Source organism: Equus caballus, chromosome 4 (genome assembly GCF_041296265.1).
Source record: "Equus caballus isolate H_3958 breed thoroughbred chromosome 4, TB-T2T, whole genome shotgun sequence".
In the NCBI taxonomy this organism is placed as follows: domain Eukaryota; kingdom Metazoa; phylum Chordata; class Mammalia; order Perissodactyla; family Equidae; genus Equus; species Equus caballus.
This window is the reverse complement of record NC_091687.1, coordinates 86046389-86065459: the sequence shown is the minus strand read 5'-3', so window position 1 is coordinate 86065459 and position 19071 is coordinate 86046389. Positions and strand designations below refer to the sequence as shown.

General features: G+C 36.6%; 1 protein-coding gene across 4 annotated transcripts in view; it reads left to right on the top strand.

Annotated features, from left to right (window-relative positions):
* The window catches only part of GRM8 (glutamate metabotropic receptor 8), a 710606-nt gene that overhangs the window by 683690 nt on the left and 7845 nt on the right, over positions 1-19071 (top strand). The gene's annotated exons all lie outside the window — the stretch shown is intronic.

Here is a 19071-nt window from a genome sequence, read left to right as displayed (position 1 = left end):
TACAGAGATATTCATGAACACAGACATACAGACAGAGACTATATAGCTTCTGTTAATTTTTGCTATGAATCAGGTACAATACAAAATTCACTAGTTTATAAAAGAACAGTTGGATACAAATTTTGTTTTAGCAGCTGGAAAGAGTTAAGTTCACCTGCTAAAGTTTTTGCTAATATTTGTGGAGAGGACATTTAAGATTTTTTGTTTATTTCCCAAATTTCCAAATACTCTTCTCTACTTTCTCTCTCTCTCTTTTTTTTTTAAGTTTCTACCAATTTACCTAACCTAGCTTAGTCTCAGGCAATTGTGGGCTGTGTTTACATTTCTAATTTTGTAGAGATTTGCAAAACAAAGATAGTTTCTTTTAATTCTTCAAATACTTGCGTTGTACCCTAAATATTATGAAAAGGCTTATCCACTCATCTAATTATATTTTTCAAATTTGCTTCTTTAAATCAGACAAATTTCTAACTGAGGTAAATCAAAAGATTTTTATGTTCTAGAACTTTATGACAATATACCACACCTTCAAAAAGTCTGCACAAAGCTTTTAACAAATGCCCTCTTTCCAAGTGCACAGTTCAACCCTAGACCAATTCACCATGTGAAGGATTTGGGGAGGAGCTTCCATTCCTTCCTATTAGCCTGTGAATATCAGCCTCCAGTTTCCATCTCATGCTCTATGGGATCAGGCAACCCTATTGACTTCCTTTAACATATTTAATAAACATTGCCTGAAGGGCAGATTTATATGACCTCTGTTTTAAAATATCAGGAGGGGAAACAATCCCAGGTGAGACACAATGTCCCTTCCCATAATATAAGCAGGCAAAAGAGATGCAACCACTTGCATAAAACCCATTCAAATACACCAATTCTCCTACAAACTTTTATCTTAATTTCATCACTTCTTATACCTCTAACCATAATTTCCACTAGAGCTCCATCAACAAATCTTGGTATTATAATACTGGGTAGGAGAAGTGTTCTCGGCCAGACATAACATCCATTTCCATAAAACATTCAGACAAAGTTGACATAACCTCTTCATATAATACCCATTGAAACATTCCAACCTTTATAATCCTATCACCCTTAGATTTTTACATTTTCTCAATCTAATTGTAGCCTGAGTCAGGGTCCCTCCAATGGATTTTGATACCACAGCTTGTGCGGTTCCCACACAAAGGAGTCCCAGAAATTTCTCCTCTCCATCTCCCAGTCATTTTGTCCCTTCCCGTGCAAAAGGCCTTAGGTCCCCAGTGAGAGGTCCAGCCAAGGGACTCGGGCTCTTTTATCAATCTTTTACTTGATTAACTGTCCTAACTGTTGCCCCAAGTGATTGTTGGTCAGGTTTCTCATTGTAATCTCTGCCTTCTAGCTTTTCAAATTTCTCCAAACTTAGGTAAAAATAGAGTGGACTTGTTTGGGGTCCTTTAATTTTGGGGAGACCAATAGGGAGATCGCTTTGCCCTGTCCAACCTTAGGTGATGCTATCTTAAAACCATAGTTTTAACCTCATCAGCGTCCATGTTATTCAGACCGTTTTTTAATAACTATTTAAAGATTTCCATCCTGCTGGGACGAGTCCTCTGACTCTTCTCTTTCTGATTCCTCTTTGTTCCCCCTCATTAAATGTTTACTTTATTTACCTTATTTCTTAATAACCCTTGGTATCTGTGAGACCCATGAGGGGAAGCTGAGGCTGCAAATTTAAGTGCTTAAAGCTAGTTGTTATATTTCTTGGTATCTACCTTTTTGATTTGGTTTTTCTATAGGTACCAATAACACAGTTATTTATGATGAGATCCCTCTAAAAATTTTTCTAATTTAGAAGTTTTTCCAAATTAGAGGATCAATACTTGGCCACTGACAAGTAGGATCTTAATAGCTACTCAAACTAATAGGCCTTTTATGGCTTAACCATGGACATAAGAGTAATTCCCAAAAGAGGGTACAAAAGAAGCCACCCTCAGAAGATCCAGAATGTTCACTCCCCAAAATAGTCTAAGAAAGCAAAAGCTTTTGTTGCACAGGCAGTAAGAATGGTGTCTTCTGTCTCCCACAGGAACATGGGATATGTCCAGACACAAACCCGCTAATCTGTGACACCAGCCAGGCACTACTGGAATGGGATTTTTCCAGCACTAAAAAGCAGTGAAAGTTGAGAGGACGAAGGCCCCTTATGGACTAGGACCCCTTATGACAAACTTCCCTGAGAGCTGGCAGAGTCGGACAAAGAAACGGCGTCTTGGAACCTGGGTCTGTTTGGCCACCAAGATGCATGCCAGTATGTGCATCCTCTGTATGGCAGAGACCAGAGAGGATGTTTTCACTGGTCATAAAGCCAAGCACTCCAACCCTAGAAAAGACAAAAGGGAAAACCTCATCCAGTGTGTGTGTGTGTGTGTGTGTGTGTGTTTTTTTTTCACATGCACATTAACAGCTTTAGTTAAGCCTTGGGTTTCCTGGAGCCAAGCTAATACCTAGGAGGGCTGTGCCATGGGGTTAAGGATTGTGTGCTGTTTTTACAGTGTACCTCATTGCATGGAAGTTTCTTGAGGTTAGTGGGTGACCTAGTGTCAATCTAACCCATTCCATGACCAACTTAGCCTATCACAAGAGTCTTCTTGAAGTGATCAGGGCCCTAAAGGCTCTTAAGTGCTCAACCCATGCCCACTAATTTTGCGACTTTGTTTTCCAAGATGTCCCTTAGCAATAGCTTTTATCTCATATGTATATTAACCCACAGCAAAGTTTGTCACCAGACTGCATGGCCAGCTCAGACAACAGGTTTATAGGGCCTATGCCTGCATCCTGCCCAATGGAGTTTCCTTTTTATGACAAAAACAAGGACAGAAGACAGAAACAAGGACTAACGGTGGCCGTCTCTGGGAGGAGAAGGCTCTCTCTAGCAAATTTGCCAGAGTCACTAAGTCCAAGAAGTTAATTCACAAATATTTTCTCCTGCTAACCTAAATTTAGAAAAGGAAAAAGAACTCCAATGGACTCTGAAGGCAGATATCCCGGAGACTGATGTGGTAAGAACTCTTACTTCTTGCCAGCTCTTTCCAGGGGTCCCGGATCTCTCAGACTCAGGAGTCGCAGAGTGAGCAGCATCTAGCCAGTTAGGTTTATCCCACCTTCATCTATAGGGGAGGGGAGAAAGAAATTTTTCTCTACCCTTCTATCTTCTGTCTGGTCTAAGAATTAAATTGACATGAGACAGAATAACAGGAGAAAATCAGTTTAATAAGATGTATACATGGGAGAAAATCAGGAAAACCGAGTAACTCCAGGGATGTAATTTTAGATAATATGGCCCCAAATGAGAAACAAAAATATAAATATGTAACATCAGGATATTATTTTAATATATGTTGTCAACAGGATTGAAATTATGCAGCTATTAAAATTAGATTAATAAACATGGAAAATGCCTAAGAGGCATTTTTAAATGCCTATGGCCAAATATTTAATATTCACACTATTCTAATTATGTTAAACATATATTTGTTTAAAATATAATATAATATACATAATTTATTATATAAAATGTAACAACTAAAAGTTTTTGCTAAAAATGAGTTAGTATTCCAAAAGGAAATTAATCTCATGAAAACATCATAATTTCCTAAAATGAAAGGAAAATATATGATAACAAATTGCATATCTTTTGGCACACCAGAATTCATTAAAAAGTGAACTCTGAGTTCATGTTACCTAGTCTTGCAGTAAATGTAAATAAGCATATAAAATAGGTCACATACATATTAATGGACTGAACGCACATAATGTATAGTTCTTTTGAAATAAGATACATTTTGTAAAGAATTTTTTATTGGCCTTGTAGAAATATATTGATAAATGCAAACTAGTGTTCCAAAGGATTGCAAAATTAACAATAAATAAATAAAATGTCCATAAATATATATTTGCAAAGATTTATTCAAATTGCAGTCCTAAATAAAAAATCAGAGGTTTTAAAATTTTGTTTTGTGATTCATTAAGATATCCCTATATCAAAGACAGCAGTAATTCTCTATGACGCAATTCGTTTTACTCTTTGTCATGTTCAAAGAGTTACACAAACTCTTACACAATCATATCTCTGTAAATTTTTCTGGTTGATAAGAGATATTGAGCAAATATGGCTGCTTAATTCACCTCATTTCACTTCCTAGGTGGCAAGAGGAAACTACTAAAAGGTGATCTCATTTATATCCTTGCATTAGTTGTTGTTTTAATAAAACGCACACATATACATGCATGCACCTGTAGAAGGAAGAGCGTATCTCCTTTGTTTAGGTTCTACTATTTTTTTTTTCATTTTATAAAAGTAATTCATACTCCTTGTAGAAACTTGCAAAATCTAGAACCTAAAAAACAGAAAGAAATAAACGTCATTCATGATTCCACCTCATATGAAGGGTCAGAGTTAATACTTTGGTTTATTTCCTTCTAACTTTGGTCTTAAGAGATAAGCGTTTGCCTTGGAATCAAAGTATAAATGCAGTTCTGTCTCAACTTATGTTATTATTTAAATTATATTGTTTCCCATGTCATTAAAATTTCTTCATGAATGCCAGTTATGGCTGTGGCATTATTTAGGTGCTCATTCTACTTTTGATCACTGAGCTATGCTAATTTTTAATTTTGTATAAATAATTCCTAGGGAACATCTTTGCAAATAAGTCTTTGCATATCTGACTTCTTGTTTTAAATTGAATATATTCCTGATAGGAAATTACTGGCTTGAATAACAATAAATAATCAGGTTAACGTTTTCCATTGTCCCTCATTTTTAGCATTGATGGCAATAGGTTTTCTTAGCAAGGAATAGATAGGTTTATCTTATTATCTATTTTTTTTTATATCTTTCCTCATTGAGGCCAACTTTTTTTAGAACTTGTGAAACATTGCTCCCTTTCTTTTTTAGAGCCATGGAATCACTGATCTGGTTAAAGGGAAGTACACAGACTCTGAAGCCTGATGGCTTGGGTTGGATCCCAGCCCTAGGATCTGGGTGGCTCTCATTTTTCTGCCTCATTTCTTCATCTGCAAAGTGGAGATAAACATACAACCTCCTTCAAAGAGTTTTGCGAATTCATATAAATGGAGAATGCATATAAAGTGCTTACAAAGAGACTGGTACATAATAAACACTACTGAAAATATACTTTATTATTATCTTAGGTTTTTAGGAACTCTCTTCCCTTCTGGTACTCAGTCTCTTGGGTTTTCTCCAGTCTGTAAGGAAAAAAGACTTACTTTCTCCATCCTGATGAGAGTTTTCTCAGTTCTTAACCGGATCTTGGTCTCAGCTGGATGACCTGATCTTTTCCTCTAATTATCTGTCTGACTTGGTTGTGTTGTTTTAGTCTTCTTGCCCCAATCAACACTTTATGAAAGCAAGATGTTCCTAAATCCCTTTTATTTGACAGAAAAGCTGGAGGCAGAAATGCTTGAGGGAAGATATCAATACTGAATAATATTAACACCCAACAGTTGTGTGTTAATCCAGTACTTTCAAAACACTGTTTTGTACATTATTCACTATCAACCCTGTTGGTTTAGGAGGTCAGGAATGATTTTTCCTGTTTTACATATGAGAGAAAGAGACTCGTAGAAGTTAATTTGTTGGCCTGGCGTTACCATATCCAGGGGTGGCAATAAAAACCATTTAACTTTGGCTTTCTGACTCTCTTAATAGAATGGCCTTTCACTTGCACCAAATTGAGTCACCAGAATATATCAATCAGCCTTACTAGTGTGTGCCACTGTAATAAGCAACCCAACAGTCAGTGGCTTGCAAAACCAGCAATGCTTTGTTTCTCACCTGGAGTACATGTCAGGAATTCTAGTTGCATTGCTGAAGAACAGCTTTCACCTGGAACACACCATTTTCTTGGCAGAGAGAAAGAACAAGGACCAACTACTCAATGTTACTCAGGCATGTTATACATTATATCTATTCACAATTCATTGTTTAAAATATATCACATGATGAACCTTGACAAGGATGGGATGGAGAAGAAAACTCTTCCCCAAGGAGTGGTTCTGGAAATCATATGACAATGGACAAAGGTGTATAATCATATTATAAGGAAGGGCAGGTTAAATAATTGAGGACAATAATATAATATACCATAGAAATTCATGACCAGAAAAGGACACAGGGGAAGGTCTTTGCAGTAGAAACAAAGTATAAATATTCAAAGAAAAGAAATAAGACTTTGTAGAACTCGGCCAGGCCAAAATTCACCGTGTGAGAGAAGAGTCCTCAACGATAATTCTGTAGCCTACTTTTTTTCTTAGGTATTCAGAGATTGGAGATAGTTGTTTCCAGTGACAAAGAAGATGGTTAGAGGCAGTGTCAGATATGAAGCAGTTGAGGGAAAGAGGTCAAAAGAGAAAGCTGTACATCAGGCACAAGTGGTAAGTTGCTGACTTTGGAATTTTAGACTACTAATTTGACAGCCCAACTTCCTTTCGGAAGTGCTGAGTTATATAGGCTTCCTTTCCTATAAACTCCCTCAGGTACTGAAACCTACATGAAGTGTCTGAAATGATTCTTCCTTGCAAATTTAATAGAAAACCTACCTTGCTTCTTTCTTTCTCTAACCAAAGACTGAGGTCACTGAACCTAGGAATACATTTAATGGCCTGGGATTATATTTGATAGACTGAACAGTTTGTTAGAACATGGTAATGATGTGAACAAGGTCAATCATTACAATGCGTCTGAGGAAACTGTGACTTCACTTTTCTGCCGTAGCCATAGACATAATCCTTCAGCCATCACGCATTAGCCAGAGGGGCTGACTAACCAGTTGTTCGACACAAATCTACTACGTGTAGAAAAATAACTCAAACTATATGCTCTGAGTATACAATTTTATTTCCCATTCACGTAACAGTCTGAGGCTGGTTCTGGCTGACTGGCTGCTCTCCTCCATGTAGTGATTCACAAACGCCTATTTCCCCCATCCTATTGTTTTGCCATCCTCTAGCACCTTGTTGTCATAAATGCCCAGTCAGCAAGAAGGGGATAGAGTTTGTGGCGAAAGTACACACACTTCTTGATTTCTTGTAATAAATTCTGTAAATAACTTTTATGACATTTGTCATTTTTGTACACATTGTATTTGTTGGAAACTAAATGGCCACACTACTTCTAGTCAGAGTAGTCCCTGACTGATCAGGCTTTCCCCAGAAACAATTCCATAAAGTGGAAAGAGGAGCACACTTTTTGATACACTTTTTGATTTTGATCCCAAATAAAAATATCTGGTTATTTCCCATAGTTTTCTCCTTGGCAAGCTACTATATTTACAATTTTTCACCTAAAGTTGCTTGGTAAAAATAATAAAAGTAAAAAAGGTACATGACCGATTTTTTCCCTAGTATTAAAAGAAAGAGTATTCAAAACTTTTTTCTCCATGGCAATTAGAGGTTTCACTTAGGTGTAATTATTCCGAAGACTGAAGCATCAATAGTTTGAACATACTTGGAACTCAGTCTATCAGATGTACCAATGGAATAATTTGCCCACATAATTCTCTACTCCTACTCCTAAGAACACAGTTTTAATAATATCATCCAGATGGTCCTCCAACTTAAGAACAGTTTATGTTCTAAAATTCTGTTTATAATTGATTTGTGGTCTTTGAGATATTATTTTATACATGTAATAGCACATATGGCAATTGTCTTTATGTCATCCATAATAGTCTGTTTAACCCATAATCTAAATAAGATATGGGAATTTTGCAGTGAAAACTGTAGTAAATGTTGTTGTGATATTGGTAATTAACAAAAAACCCTAGAAATAAAGTCATTTTCTGAATATAAAATATTTAATTAAAAATTTTGCCACTATAATATATAAAACAGCTACTATAACTGCGCATACTTTTTTGATAATAGCAGGGTTTACTTTTTTACTATTTAGGAAAATATGCCTTAGACTATTTAATACTTGCATTTTCACACTTGGAAAAGTCCACATTCTATCACAGTGAAGTATGGTCAAAGTTAACAGCCCCAATTTTAAAATACTTGGAGCAAGTCATAACAAGGTTTTTGCTAAAGGTCCCTGTGCTCATTTACATTAATTCTGGTACCTTAATAGGCTACCTGGCAAGCCATTTCCATATGGAAATATATGTTATAAGAAATGAGCTACTTGTCACTCCTGGACAACAATGCTTACATCACTGAAGCCTGTGAACATAACTCTATATTTATTATAAGTGGAAAATGGGATGACTTAAAGGAAAATACAAGATAATGTAAACAGTCTCTTACCAAAAAGCAATATATTAAACCAAAAATATTTTACAGAATTTATTTCAAGAAACTGAAAGCAGTATTTAAGATCCATGCTGGTATCATGAAAGTGAGAGGCTGAGACGGAATAAAGAACAATATCATTGAAAATGAGAAGGTTAAGGAAATGATAGGTCAAGGGGCTGGAACAATCATGTACATGGATGCAGAATTCATCCAAAATAACCACATCACTTGGGATAGGGAACAAGGCTATACGCTAGGCCCAGAACCTCTAATGAATGAGAGCAAATGATGGCAGATACAGGAACAAGGATGAATGAGGATATACAGTTGAATGTTATGATAGTTAAAAGACAGCATATTTGAAGAAAAGGATGAATCAGTAATGATCCAAAAGCAACAAAGGGAGTAAGGAATGCCCTGACCTTGTCATCTTTCCTGAGATAGATGGATTAAGAGAATAAAAACAACTGTCACTTGAGAGACTGGAGGGGAAACACTTTTAGGAAGAGAGAAGTTTCAGCCAAGACCAGGAGGTAGAGGCAGGAAGAAAAGGCTGGAGATATAGAGGAGTTTGCTTTGGAATAGGAGTTGCAAAGCACTCTAACACTGGTTTATAGGTGAGGGAGGGGTAAAGAACTGGGTGAGTTTCAAGAAAATTCAGAGTATTCTGCTTGATGGGTCATTAGAATATTTAATGTCAGAACTGCATCACTTTGGAAGCTGTCTGATGATAACGGGAGTATCTAGTGGCTGTAGTCTCAACAGAGCAACAGGGGCCTATCTAAAGATGTCTGCCCTCTAACACTCATACGTAGAATCAGCACATTCTCTATGGATGAAAGCAGTGGGGAATGCTGGGCTCATATCAATGTGGGAGTTTTTTCTCTCTCTAGGATGTTGGCCCCCTAAGTCTTGGCTGCCTTGGTTCTTCTCTGATGCCTCCAAACATTATTATTTCTTTTAGCTTTATGATTCTTTTATAGGTATTCTCAGTGGGTGAATTAGTTTGATTATAGCTACTTCTTCATAGCCAGAATCAGAAGTCCTTCATCTATTGAGGTTTTCATTTTAATGATAAAAATGTTCGTTTCTATGGCATTTATTTGATAATTTTTCTGGGCACATTATTCTTTCAAAACTTTTCAAAGATAGTAATTATTTTTGTCTCTAAGGTTTTCTTCCATTAACTCTACAGGATCTGTTTTCTTGAGTTTTCATTATTTTCTTGAGGAGTTTGATGCTTCTCTTTCATAGTATTGGTTCTCCGTAAGTATTTGCTAACTCTTGGTTGTCTGTTTATCTGTATTTGTGAATCACAGTTTGTCTGCTTCCTATGTTGTCAGTAGCTTGTCTGGTGGCTGTGGAGAGGCAGCAGTGCCTATGCAGGAACAATGTGCAGGCAATTTGTCTTCTGAATGTAGGAAATCTCTGTCCCTTCTAGCGGTCAGTGGTGCCATCAGGTACTTCTCTGTTCTGGGCAGTACAAACTCAATGCTAGATATCTACATTTAAAAAGAGTGATTTATCCCGCTCTTTAGGTCGATATTTCCAGCTAGATGATTCTGTCAAGCTCAATAAGATAGATTTCCAAGAAAGTCAAAACTTCTCTAGGCTCCACAATGAGATTTTTTTATGAGGAAAGTAGATAACTGGTAACAGTAGTCTTAAAACAAAAAACCCCTCTGAATTCTTAATCAAATATTAATTTGGGTCCTTTGACTCAGTCTGTTATTTTTAAGAAATTTGGCCCCACTCTATTAAGAAAAGGCTAATTTTCTGATTTGGTGAGGATTCAAGTCATATGAATCCTCCTCTTTCACATCTCTGTGTATCTATGGGAGCCATATGGTGTGTGGTAGAGATATAGGCTTTTCAGTCAGACAAACCTCACTTTAAATCTCTGCTTTATCTTCCTGAGTTATGTGACTTTGAAAATGTTATTTAAATTCTCTAAAGTAGACCCATTTCTACATAAAGGATTATTGCGAAGGGTTAATGTGCATGAAATGTTTGGCATAATGCTGATGTCGCATCCTCAATAACTGGCATATGGTTGTAATTATTGTACAGACGTGTATTGTAAATTCACCTCTTTAATCAACATCAGAAATCTTTGAGATACTATTAGTATATTTAAGCACAAACCAAGTATAATCACAGAACTTGTAGAAATCTTTGAGAGACATTAACTCTCCATTTGTGCTACTCCTAGGGCTGCCATAACAAAGTGCCATAGACTGGGTGACTTAAACAATATAAATTAATTTTCTCGTACTTCTGGAGGCTAGAAGTCAAAGATAAAGGTGTCGACAGTATGGGTTTCTTCTCTCTCTTTGGTTTTCAGGTGGCCACCTTCTCTTTCTGTCCTCACATGGTCTTTCCTCTGGGCACACACATCCCTGGTATGGCTCTGTGTGTCCTAATCTCCTCTTCTTATAAGGACACCAGTCAAATTGGATTAGGGACACCCTAAAGACCTCATTTCAACTTAATTACCTCTTTAAAGACCCTGTCTCTAAATACAGTCACATTCTGACATACTGAGGGTTAAGACTTTGACGTATGAATTTTGGGGTAAACACAATTCAGGTCATAACAACTTTCCTCTTGGTGTTTCCTAATTAAGTAATATCACCAGGAAAAAAATAGTATTTCTAGGACAGCTTATGCCTCCACAGAAGTCCCTTCGCTTATGTACTGATCTAATTCTTTCAGCTTTAGAAAGGGTTATGTAAGAAGTATCTAGTTGAACAAGGATTTAGTACCTTTTACAAAATTATAGATGAAACCATTTCCATAATGTTTCCAAAATTCCTTCAATGATACAACCTAAATGAATTCTCCTAAACTTTAAATTCCAGCAAAACTTCAATCTCCAGATGATGATAACTATAGGAGTCACAATATTTTCTTTTTGTCCTGGCTGCCAAGACTATTTATATATGTATGATTATATAGTTCATAGATAAATTTTGTGCTTACAGTAATTGTTTCCTCTCCCTTGCTTCTTTCTAAAAATTTTTAGACTTTTGTTTATGTGTTCTTTTTACGTAATTATCCTGTTTATTATATTTTGATATCTCCTCAACTATTGTTAATATCATAATAATTAAAGAAATCTCCATCACTCTTATTCTCAGTTCTGACCATGCTGTTGCAAAATGATAAAAGGCTAAAAGGCAGCATGGAGCTAGGAGTCCATGGAGGGAAACATGGAGAAAAATGCCTGTAAAGGAGAAACCAATAAACACTCAGCAGGTAGATGCCTTGTATTCATTTGCATATGTCACAGTGGAAAATGCAACATCATTGTTTGAGAAATTATTTTTATTATGTTTCTATAAATAATGTTTATGTGGAATAATTGAAAATTAAAGACTATATTTTATTTAATAATGCTGTAATTTAAAGCATGTACTTTATAAGATTTCTATCAGGCTTTAATAAAAAATAAATTATTTTCTAATCCGAATATTAAATATCATGTATATTTAATTATAAACACTCATTATAAATCCAATATTTGTTCTTCCTTCTTTAGAGGATCTGGAGCTTCTTTACACTTGCCCTTTCCTGCTGTTATCAAAGCTGATATTCAACTTGTTGGTTGATGCTTTATTATTCTCTGCATCTGATTCCCACCATTCCCAATAAGTCCAAAGTTAGGGATCAGGGATTCAGACCTTACATGTGAATCAGCCCAGTTGTGCATCCATAGGATTCACCCTGTGATTTGACTCCTCATTTTGCTAACATGTGTCCTGACCAAAAGGGTGTGTGATGAGAGACTGCAAATGGATCAGAGCAAACCCATCTCTATCTCCACAAATAAAAACACAGTGTAATGTCTTTGACCTGTGGATGGGTCAACAACACCATGATTTCTACCTGTTAGGAGAAACACAACACTCAGGACAGTGATTTTTTTTTCCCAGAAACTAGACTATGGTTCTTTGAATATGCTGACCCTAGAGTTTCCCACAGCATAAAATATATTTCCTTATGAATAAATTTTATGTCTATATTTGTGTGTGTGTGTTCCTACTAAAAAAGGCTAAAAAACCTGAGGCTGATTTTGAGAGAGCAGTACTGTTAAGTCTTTATTGTAAAGAGTGGAGGAAGATGAATAGAGAACAGGATCAAGGTTAAGTAATGACAATAATAGCTATAATTTATTGATTATTATATGCCAGATTCAATGCCAATATTTTACATATGTTGTCTCCTTAAATCCTGTAAGTCTATGGAAGCTTATAAATAGTGCAAGTGCATTACCCTCAGTTAGATAGTTTTTAAATTGGAGAAGGATCCAGGGTCGAGCTCAAAGCCCTCATATCCCCAAAGTGGAGACCATTGAGTTTTAATTTACACAGTATTTTGCTAAATTAGAGTGAAATGCCTCATTACTGTGATATTTACAGTTTAAAAAAGCATCATGTTTATCTGAGAGTTTCTGTCCCAACCTAGATATTGATTTGAGAGGGAATGGGGCCCTCAGATTTCCTATTTTCTAGCTTCAGAATCAGATTTGTTGTTTCCCTCTTTAAACTACATGGATTATTTTCTTTAAATGCCAGATTCAAGAGTAGGGACCCACACCACTTCAAAAAATATAGAAATGTATGTAGTCCAGGCAATGTTCTAGGTGTTGAGTTTATAACAGTGAACAAAACAGGTAAAAATCCCAATAGTCATGGAATTTTTATTCTAGTTGAGGGAAATAGGCAATACATAAATTATATTAGTAAAATAGATACACTTTTATGCTAGAAAATGTTAGATGTTGAGGAGTGAAATAAAGCTGGGAATGCTGGTGGAGGAGTGTGGGTTATAATATTTAATGGTGTGTTTAGGAAATATCTGTCTATTTTTCTCTGAGAAAGAACAGTTCAGGAAAGACATGAAGGAAGTGAAGAAGCAAGCCTTCAAATGTAAAAGCCCCAAAGCAGAAGCATGCTTGGTATGTTAGAGGGTCAGCCATGAGGCCAGTATGGTGGGAAGAGAAGGAATGAGGGAAAGAGTAAAGCCAGATCACATCAGAGGACCTTGCGGGACATTGTAGGGATACCATCAATGAGGAGTCATTGTAGAGTAGGAATGACTTAACTCGATTTATGAATAATGGCATTATTCTAGCTGCTGTATTAAGATCAATCAGATGATCAAACAGAAGAGAGCAAGGGCAGAAGAACAGAAATCAGAATGATAGCTATAGCAATAATCCGAATTAGAGATGATGTTGGCTAGAACCAATATAGTTCCAGTAGTGGTAATGGAAAATGACCTGTGTGAGCAAATATTGAAGGTAGAATCAACAAGGTTCTTCATAGATAGAGTAAGAGGATAAGAGAGGGGTCAAGGACAATTTTAAGATTTTTGTCCCAAAAACTGGAAAGATAGAATTAACTTGACAAGGAAGACCACTGGAAGAATAGGTTCAAGAATGAAGATGGGATTCAGATGCTTGTCAGTTTTAGGTATGCATCAGACATCCAGGATGAGCTACCTGGATGGCAATTGAATTTCCTGAGGGAAGCCTGGAATTTGTCAGCATGTGAATGATTTTTAAGGTGAGAATACATACATAATTTGTGGGGTCCGGTAATATATGAAAATGCAGGCCGACTTGTGCAAAAATTTATAAGAATTTTAAAGCAGTGAAAGCAGAGAGTTAAACCAAGTGTAACGTCCCTCTGAGTGAAGGGAACTGTGTACAGGTAGCACATCCAGGAACCTGGTCCTGCTTTAAGGCCGTGATTCCAAATGTGATGGTCAAGAAAGCAATGTGGATAGATCATAGATAGATAACAGATAGATAGATAGATAGATGATAGATGATACATAGATGTATGTCTAAGGACTGAGGTCTGAATTATTTCAATGTAAAGATGTTAGAGAGATGAGGAAGATCCCTTAGAATTGACCGAGAAGGAGAAACTAGCAAGGTATTTGGACTAAATGAAACTGAAATGATGGTAAAATATTTGATATTAGTGATGGTTCATCAGTGTCCAGGCTCAGCCAAAAGAGCTGGTTCTTGCCTCTGATGTTTGCTGTGCCGAGTTGCCAGAGGAGTACTATTAGAGTTTGGATTATTGCATGGTGGGTTGATTTGGGGCTTTTACCACTCACAAGGCAACGCCAGAGTTTCTCTGTAAATTTCCCTATTGTTAAAAAAATTTTCAATCACTTCTCGCAACCAGTGTGATTTTGAAGTCCATTGGCTGAAGCCTTGCTGAAAAGCAGAATAAAATCCATTTTTGGATGTGGGTGCCACTTTGGCGGACACACAGATGAGGAAATAGATACAGTAGCAGAGAAAGGCAGGCTTTAAGTGTTAACATAGCTTTCCCACTGATCAGGCTATGTGCAAAGCATCCAAATAGAAGCTGGCTGACTATAGCAAAAAGTGAGATTAAACTATCCAGGGCAAGGCAGAAATATTCAGGAATAAATAATGAATTTGTTGGGCCCGGCCCCGTTGGTGAGTGGTTAAGTTCACACACTCTGCTTCAGCGGCCCAGGGTTTGCTGTTTCAGATCCTGGGCGTGGACCTACATGCCACTCATCAAGCCATGCTGTGGTGGCATCCCACACAGAAGAACTAGAATGACTTGCAGTTAGGATATACAACTATGTGCTGGGGCTTTGGGGAGAAATAATAATAATAATGACTTTGTTTCTTATCACATGGCACAAACTGCCTTGGGTGTTAGGTCTCACAATAGGTTACCTTAGTTGCTAAAGGGTTAAAAACTCACCATGTTGGATATCAGAATCTATGGAGTTCTGTGTGCTGATAGCTGGTTAAAAGTAAAAGACTGACCTTTCTCCTAGAGTAATATAATCTCCTCCCTCCCCACTCTTCCTGGAGTCTTTAATGATTCCAGGCCATGACCTCCATTCAGTAGACCCTGGATGTGCACAAATGGCCCTTTTGGAGAACCAAGAGGGAGCTGTAATGGGTCTCAGAAAAGATGTCCTGTTAGTATGCTCCATTCTGCCAGCTCCTCCCTGGCTTATCCAGAGATTGTTTAAATCTGCTTCAGTGCATCTGACTGCTTCAGGTTCAAAATGTCCATGAAGCGACAGGCTGTCAGTGGATGTAATAGAAAAGATACTCCCCTTCCTCCGGGTATTAATATTTGGGAGTGACGGGGGCAGAAGGTGGGGCATAAAACAAGGCTGGGAAAAAAAGGAGGTTATATTAACATATCCACTGCCATTGTTGGCATCTCTCAATGGGTTTTTGTTGGTTATAGGGAGTTAACATAGCTCCTTCCTGCATTCTGGCAAGCTATAACTGACATAGAGAGGCAGAGTGTTATTTTAGGACTGTAGCACAGACAGTGATATAATATAGCCTTGACATCAGCAAATAGAGTTGACTTTTGGGCAAAATTTTATTCTGCCTACTTTGAAGTCAGATTACAAAAGCCTTTTCCTTGACATCGTATAGTTAGAGCATGGCCATCAGCTATTCATGAAACAACACTGCCTGCTTTGGATACCTAGAAGGATGCTTTGTTAACATCCTTTTGATTCAAAGTTGTTGGGCAAATAATCTTTGTTGAGCTACTACTATGTTGTACCTTTGAGACATTTTATAACAATTGCGTCATTCCACCACATAACCCTTCTATGAGAAAGATATTATTTCTCCCCATTTGATAGATAAGAAATTCAAGGTCAGAGAGGAAAATAAGATCACACAGCTGTCCAGTTGCTAGGGAAGTTTTATTAGAGTTTGGATTATTGCTTGGTGGGTCAGCTTGGGGCTTTTACTACCCACACGGGAACTCCAGATTTCTCTGTAAACTTCTTTATCTTAAAAAAAAAAAAAAAGGTAAGTGGTGGTATGCCTTTCTTACATGGCTCAAATAATTAGAACTTTCTATAGGTATACAAAAAGCTGTGAGTTTTTTTAATCAAATGCTCATTTTCAATCTTTTACTATAATCTCTCCATTTCTTCTTAAATATGGGAGGTATTCAGAATCTTATAATCTATGATGCTAAAGATTCAGTCTCTCTAGAGTGCGAGTAAGTGGCATTTTTATTTTTTTGCTTGTTTTCCTATTGTTGCTTTCATTGGGGTTATGATATATAAGACTTTTTCATTCCATTAAATATTCAAAGATTAAGTTAAAAAACTCAGTGTACTCACAGTGCAAGGTCCTGTAACTAAAGCAAGTCCACTCTAAGTTTTTGGATTTTAGGGTATGATTTTGTATAGATGCTTTTCCTCTATTAAATTCACATCAAAAGTTTCCAGAAGCTGTTTTAAGAGAACGCACAAGTAAGGAGAGCATTATGGTGTAATCTGAAAGCATAGTGTCTAATGGAGAGCTTGGAACATAAGCATAGTACTGTTTAATCCTAATATCTATGTTTACTATATCTTCCGTTGAGTTGATCTGCCAAAAGCATAGACTGCGTAGTGTATTTAATGTGGAAACTAGCATTCCAGAATCTTCTTCATGCCTAATATTTAGCAAGACTAAATTTACTATATATTACAGAAATTATTCTGAATAAGGGAAGAAAAGTATCATTTATATTTATGGTAGCAGAGGAAATTTATAAGATTTTCAAAATAGAAAGGTGTTATGTATTATTTGAACTAGTGCTATACATTTTAGCAAGACCAACGGATTAAGACATTAAAAATAATTCAACTAATAATGTCAGTGTTCCCATCATTTCATGGCTGTTTGACCTCTGGAGGTTTTCTGTTTGTTTATTGTTTGTTTATTTTTAAGCTAAATTGACTTGGCAGGGTCTGACTGGGACAAAACTGATGGTTACCTATTTGAGTGGCTTTGGAACAGTTACATGTGCAGTTTGCATTTGGCTGTATCCTTTCCTTATCTTTATGTCCATACTCTGCAGCCCATTTTCTGAATAGATTTTCTGCAGCAATGCTAGATGGCAAATAAGTAGGAATTCAGAGAGGATTAACCAACGCATGAGAAGTTTATGAGTATTCACAATAATAAGTTGCTTAAAAGTAGGTGGCAAAGCTTAGGGGGATTTATAAGATTTAAGGCACATATCCACACTTCATCAAGACCCTCTTAATTTTGGTAGATCCTTAGTTCTCTCAGATTTAACTTATTGGCAGGTTGCAAGAAAGGTCAGGACATGTAGTAATTTATCACTTTGCTGAGGGGTGTATTTGAATGATGTCTCTATTGAGGCTGGCATTCATGAGCCCAATACTCATGAGCTCAACCTAGAGTCTGGATTCATACCTCATCACTTTGTGTTTCTTACTTAAAATATTGTCAACCCTGCGTCATAGCCATTACTGATGTCCATTTGACAGAGTGGGAAACTGTGGCAAGCATATTTCTTTATGATTTGTCTAAATCAGATCTTCCCAAAGATCTTCATATACCTAAAAATAACAAGCAGCTTCTGAGTGATTATTGTTTCTAGACTCTTGCATGGTTTCTTAGAGGTATATAAGAAAAAATGTAGGTTACAGCTCTAAGGACGTTTATACCCTACTTGTGGATTTCATACAACTGACTACAAAGTTCATATAAACAATTATAATCACATAGTTACACATTAGTAAGTGCTCCATTGTATTTATTTTTCAATACCTTAGCGCTTATAAGTAAAGTAAAGAACATTATAATTAAGATAAGGTTTATCTTGGTGGACTTCCTGGAGGAGATGAACTTTGAAACAAACCAAATTGTATATTACCTTGTTGAAGGGTATTCCCATACTCACAATAAGGTCTTATGGAAAAGGCAGCCTTAGTGGTAAATGAATAGAACAGTAAACTCAGCAACTTCCATGGCATGACTTCACAGAGACAGCCTCTTTCCTAGTGCCTGACATTCTCCTCGTGGTTTGGACAGTTCTTTTCCTCAGGGCTTTGCCATCTGTTAAGAGAAACCGTTTCCCCTAGGAAAAAGCTTTTCTCCCTAGGAAAAGGCAACCCTGGTGCTGATTCAGGTATTTACCCTTGAAGGTGAATGTTTTTAGATCCTTTATTAAAAGGACACAATTAATTTGGGTCTTGGGATTGCCAGATACAATGTGACAACTTTATATTTTCAGAGGTATTGTTAGAGTGAATAGATGTTAATGAGGGTCATAGATATGATCAAGGAGATCTCTTCACAATCTTAAAACACAGCTTCTTTGTGGCCTCAGTCTTTCAGGTTGTTTGAGGAAATTACATTTTAGGCTCAGGACATGAAAAATGGAACTAGATCAAAGGTTTTTTGAAGATGTGATATATACATTCAATGGAATATTATGCACCCTAAGAAAAGAAGGAAATCTTGCCATTTGTGACAACATGGATGAACCTGAGGACATTATGCTAAGTGAAATCAGCCAGACACAGAGACAGATATTGCATGATCTTGCTTATATGTGGAATCTAATATAGTCAAGATTCACAGAAACAGAGAGTAGAACAGTGGTGACCAGGGGCAAGGAAAGGGGAAACACGGAGCTGTTGGTCAAAAGGTACAAAGTTTCAGTTACGCAAGTTGCATCAGTTCTGGCGATCTAATATACAGCATGGTGACTATAGTTAACAATACTGTATTGTATACTTCAAATTTTCAAAAAAGGTAAATCTTAAGTGTTCCTCATCACAAAAAAATGAAAATGAAAGAAAATGGTAACAATGTGAGGTGACAGATATGTTAACTTGATTGCAATGATTATTTCACAATACTTATGTTTATCAAAACATCAAGCTGTACACCTTAAATATATACAATTTCTATTTTTCAATAATAAT